The sequence below is a fragment of the Nilaparvata lugens genome, chromosome 8 (genome assembly GCF_014356525.2).
Source record: "Nilaparvata lugens isolate BPH chromosome 8, ASM1435652v1, whole genome shotgun sequence".
Classification (NCBI taxonomy): domain Eukaryota; kingdom Metazoa; phylum Arthropoda; class Insecta; order Hemiptera; family Delphacidae; genus Nilaparvata; species Nilaparvata lugens.
In genome coordinates, this window is record NC_052511.1 from 10,054,159 (window position 1) to 10,063,052 (window position 8,894).

The 8,894-nt window shown below is 35.0% G+C and overlaps 2 protein-coding genes across 3 annotated transcripts in view; one reads left to right on the forward strand and one right to left on the reverse strand.

Moving 5' to 3' along the window:
• Nucleotides 1–8,894, reverse strand: part of LOC111063472 (homeotic protein ultrabithorax) — a 481,856-nt gene that overhangs the window by 187,736 nt on the left and 285,226 nt on the right. The window lies entirely within an intron of this gene.
• Nucleotides 1–8,894, forward strand: part of LOC111043204 — a 34,241-nt gene that overhangs the window by 23,252 nt on the left and 2,095 nt on the right. The window lies entirely within an intron of this gene.

Here is an 8,894-nt window from a genome sequence, read left to right on the forward strand (position 1 = left end):
TAATAAAAGAAGAAAGTAAATTAGAAAAGAAAAAGTAATAGAGGAATTGTAGAAGAAAGGGATGATTTATAGATAATAAGAACGGAGATAAAAGAGAATAAGAGTATGAAGAAGCAGAGGCATAATTAATAAGAATCAAAGATTTGAAACTGAATAATTTTCATTGAAATAAGAGGAGAGATAATTCGTGGAGGAAATGCAGAAAGAAAGTAGTATTAATAAAGAATAAAACGAAGAGAAAAGAGTATAAAGAAGAATAAGTATAAGAAGAGAAGAAGAAGAAGAAGAAGAAGAAGAAGAAGAAGAAGAAGAAGAAGAAGAAGAAGAAGAAGAAGAAGAAGAAGAAGAGAAGAAGAAGAAGAAGAAGACGACGAAAAAGAAAAAGAAGAAGAAGGGGAAGGAGAAGGATAAGTAATAGATGAAGTAGTAGTAGTAGTAGTAGTAGAAGAAGAAGAAGAAGGAAAAGTGATAGAAGAAGAAGAAGAAGAAGAAGAAGAAGAAGAAGAAGAGAGTGTGAGTGAAGAGGAAGAACACAAAATAATCCTTTTCACCCCTCATCTATAACACTTAAGTGCAATTATTGTCTCGACCCGAAATGAAGTCTTTATGTGGTGGATTTGCATGTTGAGGCTTCATGCCATGCTGTCTCACGCTATATCAAGTGGCCGCACTGTTTCTTACATAGACGCCCTGCCACTGGATTAGACGGGCTATGGTAGCATAGAGGGCTAGCAGTATAGAGTGCTGGTCGAGCAAGATAACGTCTCTATTCTCCGCTGTTATCAGCCGTCTTCTAATAACAGTGCTGCCATCTGGAGCGACCGTAATTTCTGCTCAAAAGGCGATCATCGATCTCACTCTACTGGCCACCCTGTTTTCCAAGTGAAATTTTATTATTTTCCACAAATAGATACACAAACCTGCAATTTTTTCCCAAGTGGACTCTTCTTTGACTGAGCAAATTCGTTGAACTCTATCCAGTACTTGAAACTGGTTCTAAAGTACTTTTAAGAGTTCTAAAACAAATTTCAATGAACATTTCAGAGTTTTTAGACTTTTGAAACTGATTTTCTTCCCTCTCAAAATGATCTATAGACTTTTATAACTGTTTATTTCTCTCTCTAAATGATCGAATAAACTCTTGAACTGAATCGTTTACATTCATTGATCCCTATGTTCGGTTTCCTTCATACATCATACATAAAACTAGTAGTTCTGTGAACAGTAGACCTCACGCAGTATTCTCATCCACAAGTACCTGATTGAAACTATAGACCTCATGGAAATGACTGGCTTCTCCACACATCTGTGTAATCACTTGTCAGCTGATTTATGATGAATAATTCTATAGTCTGATTTTTACGGTAATATTGGCGTATGAAGGAGGCTCCTTTTTCCTTTTATATTATCCATGAAATGCAAAATTTTCGAAAACTCTGTATATACGTCGACGCGTAATTAAAAAGGAACATACCTGTCAAATTTCATGAAAATCTATTACCGCGTTTCGCCGCAAAAGCACAACATATAAACATTTAAACATTAAGAGAAATGCCAAACCGTCGACTTGAATCTTAGACCTCACTTCGCTCGGTCAATTATTCTTCAATTTGATCATTTATCAGGGGATTCATGGATTACGTTTGAATATTCAATCTTGTCAATATTCACTAACTTATCTCCTTGTTCAGTTTACTTCATATTCCAGTTAAAATATTCATGAATTGATGATTTATTAGCAGGATTTATAGAATGTGCTTGAATATTCATAAATTGGACTATCAAAATAGAAATAACTTGATCCCTACATCATCAACATGAGTTATCCAGTATAAGTTGAAAATTTATCTTGGAGAAAGTTCATGAAAAATTTCCTTCTGCATTGAAATTTGGAAATACTCAAGTCATAAATGAAGCCATCTATAAGAAAAAACCTCCTCCTGCATTGAAATTTGGAATATTCAAGTCAAAAATGTTGCCTTCCATACGAGAATATAATAATATATTACTTCGTTTCTCTATATTATTCTGAAAGTAGTGTTCGGCGGTTTGAATTGTGAATAAATTGAAAATTTATTTTACGAACTTAAAAATAAAAATATCTCACATGGAAACTTCTTGAGAACACTCTCAGCTTCCTCCACATATTTCCTTTTGCAACTTTTCCATACCAGAGAACCATACAAATATTTCATATGATTTCCGTCCGCGTCTCTCAACACAGAAATAATACAAATAATAAAAGTGCGAGAGTGAGTGAAAATGTGATAGGAGAGAGACAGAAATAATACAAATAATAAAAGTGCGAGAGTGAGTGAAAATGTGATAGGAGAGAGAGAGAGTATATACAGGACAATGACAATACCAGCGACAAGGAGAAGAATGGAGTGAAAGGGATATATGTGGGACAATGACAAAGCCAGCAGCTACATCTTTAGTGCATTACTGTGAGATGAAATAAAAAGTAAGGGAGATATGGAATGTTGCTATTTCATATCGTGGAACTCGAGGAGTGTTTCATATGTTCGGAAGAGGAAATGAGAGAGAAGATTGATTGAAAAGTTGGACGGGAAAAATTCTTTGAAATGAAGCAGTGCTTTGAAATGGAGTCAGATTTTATTGAACTGATTTATTGAGTTTGAACCTAATACGAGCTGATATTCTGGTAGTTATACTGCTCCCTCAAGTACTTCAGTCTTTTCTACTTTAAGTCTGCGAGGCACAGATTCTATTGATAGTTAGAAACAAGTTTATCAGAGATTGACAATTGTGTAACAACCGAAACTGTCAATAAAATCTGTGGTTTTTGACAATTTCTTGGTCTTTTTATTTAAAAACTTTATAATTAACTTCAATTTATTGTACCCGGCTAATATAATAATAACTGAGTGCATGTATCTAGAAGTTCCAATTTTTTAGAAGTCAAGCAATTTGAGATTTATGTTTTATGATGTGGAATTCAGTTACACCACTCTCCAATATCATGCTCCAATTTTTTCAATGTTGTAGAGGTGTTTGGAACCTTTATAATTAACTTGAAGTTATTGTACCCGGCTATATGCATATCCAATATAATAACCGAGTGCATTTATCTAGAAGTCCCAAATTTTAAGAAGTCAAATAACTTGAGATTTATGTTGTGGGATCCAGTTCCTCTAATCTCCAGTATCGTAGTCCAATTTTTTCAATGTTGTAGAGGTGTTTGGAACCTTTATAATTAACTTTAATTTATTGTACCTGACTAATATGATAACCGAGTGCATGTATCAAGAAGTTTCAATTTTTTAGAATTCAAGTAACTTGAGATTTATGTTATGGGACTCAGTTACACCAATCTCCAGTATCATGCTCCAATTTTTCCAATGTTGTAGAGGTGTTACTTAGTAAGCACAAACTTCCCTCACAGCTTTGATCCTCGGAGCAGTTTCCAGTCGCGCCATCTTAACCAATCCCGTGAATCACTACTTGCTTCTCATGTTATTATAATCTATATCTTACCCACATGTATTTGACGCCATTAAAGTGAGCCAGCGGCGTTTTGAAGCATGTGTACGAGCCGTAAACAGCGGTTCACGTTTGAGAATGTAAGTAACTGTTGACTAATATCATGTGTATAGCGACCAGATACTAGTCTCGTTGTTTTCAGCCTGTTATACTTTGTGCCCTATTATTTTCTACTATCCACATTAATTGTAGAGCCTGAGATGAAAGATTCACAGTATATAGTATGGTCGGTGTAAGAAGCGACATGAGTTAACATAGAAAATAAGCTGCAATCGTTCGATGTGTGTCGATTCTAGGTGGTTCCTCCTCTGATAAAGGAGATGTGGGTTGGGTGTGGATGTGATAATGCTTAGTTTGTGGTGCAAGAATAGTATATACTCAGTGTATAGTTGATATTCCTATAGAATAAAACAATCATCTGAATTCTTTATTCTATGGTAGTGGGAGGCCAGTTGATACAGTCCTAAACATCCTCCAATCAACCATTAAAATTCTGTCAATTATCCGTCAAATGATCCTCAAAATATTCCCATGTTAACACAGTCTAATTTGAGGATCATTTGACGAATAATTGACGAAAAAATCCTCAAAATATACTGTGTTAACATGGGAATAATTTGAGGATCATTTGACGAATAATTGACAGAATTTTAATGGTTAATTGGAGGATGTTTAGGACTGTATCAACTGGCTTTCCACTATCATAGAATATCCGATCTAGATTGATTGTTTATTCTATAGCCCTATCAACTGAGCACTGAGAATATATACTGTTCTTCATATCCTGAAATATACAGTCCATAACTTCAAAAGGTCCAAAGGCTACACAATTACCAGCGAGTTTTTATATTATTTCTAAGTTCTGGCTAGCTGAAATTCTATTTTTCTCATTGTTGACACTGCCGCCTGCCTCAGCGATGAAATGTTTTATCAAGATAGTGTGAAACAATCCTTCTTTCTATTTTTCTTCTTCGTTTTATACTTTCAGTTGATTTTCTTATTCAACAAACTTTGTAAAGTTATTTTTTAGTTTATACTTTCCTGTTTTTATCACATTACTATTGTCTTTTTCTTTTTTATTTCGAACTTCGAATGTCATAAAAATTCCTAGTAAACTTACCTAATTATGTTCTTAATATTGTTTTTGTGATTGGGCACCCGCCGAAAAACCTACGGTTTGGCAGGACCCTAAATTGTTTTTTGAAATTGTGATAAAAATTGATTTGATTTGATAAGTTCGGAGAGACTAGGGAAACATGACACGAGAATATCAATCATAGATAGATATTCAATCTCTCAGTTCTCGAACGACTGAAACCTGAGTTTCCCCAAATTATTATCTTGTTAATACAGTATTTGAGATCCTGAAAGATTCACTTCTCAAATTAAGGAGGGCTCAGTGGCTACATATCTCAAAATTATGTTCTTGTTGATACAGTATTCACAAATCCTAAAAAATCACTTCTTAACTTGAAGAGGAATAAATTATCTACTACCACTTGAGAAGAAATGCAGAAAAATTAGAAGAAGATATTAATAATGAATTATTCACTTTTGAACAATTAATTACGACATAGCAGTCAGGTATTTATATAAATAAAACTATTAGCTTCTACTTACATTAGTGTAGCGCTATCGGACACTAGGCCCTCCATCAACACTCAAGTGTCCGAAAGCGCTACAATAATGAAGTAGAAGCTAATAGCTTTTATTTATATAAATAACTGACTGCTATGTCGTAATTAATTGTTCAAAAGTGATTATTTAATAAGCAGTTCGTAATGGGATCAAGCATTGAAGAGAATAAATTATTGATGTCCACTTTCTCAGTACTCAAACGAGTAAAACCTCGAGGAATAAATAACGAGAAATAAATATCTACTTGAGGAAGAATTCAGAAAAATGACAAGGAGATATTGATAATAAATTATTGATACCACTTTCTCAGTACTCAAACGAGTAAAACCTCGAGGAATAAATAACGAGGAATAAAAATCTACTACTTGAGAAGAAACGCAGAAAAATGACAAGAAGATATTAATAATAAATTATTGATATCCACTTTCTCAGTACCCAAATGAGCAACCTTTGAAAGTCTAGGATCTCCAGGTTGTTGGCAACCTATTTCCATTAGTGCAACAAATGAATCTGCTGCTTCCACTAGCATATTCCTTCCCATCACATCCCGACATCCGCGTTTCCAGGATGAGGAGAAAATTAATTCCATTGAGCTACTGTGGGAGTCATAAAAGTGTTTTGTTTTTCGTCGCTCGGACACAGTGTTCCGTTCAGGCTTCACACCACTATCCGATAAATAGGGCCGTTATTTTTTGCCCTAAACTGTTATGGATTAATGGTGGACTGCCGGGGAATTGTAGAATGGGGGAAGGGTTGTTCATACACTGTTTTGTACAATAGCTCAGAGGCCCATGTTTCTCGTTACAAGCGGCGGCGCGAGTATTGCTTAATTACGTAACATGTTTTCATCCATGCCGGGGTGAAATTAGTTTTTCCCAGCTTGTCAGCGTTGGAGTTTCTGTTCTCTAGCCCTAGGGAATCCAGGCAACCAACCCAAGGTTCACCTGTGTGTTGGTGCAGGATGGAAACAAGGCGAACAGAGATGGTTGATTGGAGATGAAGAAACAGGGTAGATGGGATAACACCCCTAACGTCTGCCCCTCCCACCATTACACCTGCTACCATTCCTACCCCTTAAACTCACCAGAACATCCCTGCAGTAAGGTCTTCCAGCCGACCGTAGTAACCTCAGGTGGCTTGTTAGTTAAATGCTGGCAAAATGTTTGAAATGTTGCCACATGATGAATAGACGCTATGTTGCGTGTTAGAACACCGCAACTTGGCTTCAAATCTTAACATAGGTCAAAGAAAACATGTGAATAGATAGAAGTTTTGGGTGAATGAAAGTATTGAGTACATTGGTGAAGAAAACATTCTGTGTCTTCATTCTACTAAGGAAACCTTCTTATACAAAAATAATCTTCATAATCAGAATTGTGATGATATACGGTGGAACCTCTATATAGCACACACCTTTATTAGTAAAGTAACTCCTAGTATAGTTAGTTTAACTCCTAGGAGTTAGTATAGTAACTCCTCTATTGCTACATTTCTGTAGACCCTTGAAAGTCCATATTGTTTATGTGTCCATATTTCTAGTGAATAATGAATTCCACATAACATCTGGACTGTTTATTTCAAATTAAGGTTGAAAGCAGTTTTGGGCGAATGCCTTCTGTTCACACCAGGATTGTATCTATTGTCTATGAATAAATAAATGAATAATTAGTACACCTCGATCCAGTACAGACTCAGTAATAGTACATTTTTTGAGTAGTCCCTTGAAATGTACTAATTCGAGGGTATCTGTTTTCCAATTTATTTCTTCAGGGATTTTTCAATTAAAAAATATCACAAAACGTAAGGAATTTTCTGAATCTATAGCAAATAGAAAAAGGTCTGACAGATATCAAGTGAATCTTTATAATTTGTAACCTAGAAATGAGAATCTTGAATAAGTTATTTTATTTATATCAAACCACACTTCTCCTTTGTTTCAAGGAACAGAATACTCAATAAATCAAACAAACTGAACAACAGCAGTTGTTTTAGGAGTGAGTTAGAGTTTCTTTTCAAGTTTTAAAGTGTTCAATTATTTATAATACAGTATTTTCCAGTTATCAGTAATGAATTAGTGAAGTATTCTTATTTAATTTGGTTTCAACATTTCTAGATTATAAATCCCTCGTTTATAATATTTTTTGGACTCAAAATTGAACAAAAATCATGAAGTGTGACATAACCTACTTTTGGACAATTTCCATCTAAATTTGGGAAAGGAATAGTTTTGGGCTTTGAGCTTGTTGTTCCTTCCCCAATCATTCATAGTTGAGAATTATAATGTATGCATCAATGTATAGATAAATAAATAAATAGATGAACAATAGCAACGTATTCATCTTTCAAAAATTTCTGGAATCATAAATCATCTATCGTATTGTGTTCATGTGTTTATATTGTGTTCATGTGTTTATCTGTGTTTATGTCTCCTTTGTTTGAAGAAACAAAATCATCAAACAACAGCAACTCACCCATCTTTCGAAATCGTAGTAGATCTACACAATCCCATCAGCCCCGATTATACAGTTGAAACAGACTAACATCTACTTTTCATATTTGAAGCGATCGATCAGTATTGGCTAGAAGCTTTCAACACGATTGCAGTTATCTAGGACGGGGGACGGGGTTATCTGTCCTTATTCGTTAGCCATGATCGTGCTGAGATTCGGGTTCTACGCCACGGTAGTTTTCAAATTAAGACCACAGATACCACGCGGCCATTATCGTCGAGGAGAAGTCTGAAGTCTTCATAGGACGGAGTCTTTTCCATGTTGAAACGGTTCGATCTTGTTTCGCCAACCGCTTATCATCATCAATTTACTCCCTCCTCTGATGAATAGCGTATCATCATCCAGAATGAAAATTGCCGATTACGTCTACGCCTTAATTTCGTTCGTCCGCGTCTCTCCCGTCGATTCCAATCGTTTTCGTACAAAGACGAAAACAACACGGTCAGAAAAGCGGGGAAATTTCAAGCGATAAAATCAATGCAAAATCTGCCCAAAGCATTTCATCAAAACGTATCACGCAAAAGACGAAGACAGAAAAACTAGGAGGATGGAGGGTGAACAGAGATGGAGAACCGAATGAGCTGAGCGATTTTCTCCTCTATTTTGTTCGACCCGTTCGTGACTTTTGCTTGCTGGAATTGGTTTCCCTCGTTTCACAAAGAAAACATCTTCCTAATTTGAATAGTTGCCTATTCATTAATGAACACCTCATGATTGATCACAGGTCTTTGACTCATAGTCTAATGATAGCTTCTGATTTTTGCACGACTAGGCAATGAGTTCTCACTACTTGAGTTGCCATTATTTTCAAGTAATTTACTATTCAAATTTTTTCATTTTTCACGGTTCTGTTCAAATATTATTCATTCATCCCATTATTCTCCCAACAAGAACTGATTACAGTATTAACTATCGTTTAACATGAACTAATTATTCAGTCGGGTAGACTCTAATTAAAGTCTTTTAACTTGATACTCAGACATCTTTGTTTCATTCTTGCTTCTAGTCCTCATCAGATACAAGCTAACTTTCTGTTCTCTGTAATAAATATGCCATTTTTCATACTTTCATCTATATACTTTTATATCTTGAATGGAAAAGCTAAGAAATTTCTTAGTCTTTTTCATTCATTCAATGAATAATTACCACTATCAACTTCTCACTACACAAAAACTTTTATATCTATCATCTTTCTGAAATTTCTATAATTTGTGAATCATAAATCTCTATCGTGCTTTATAT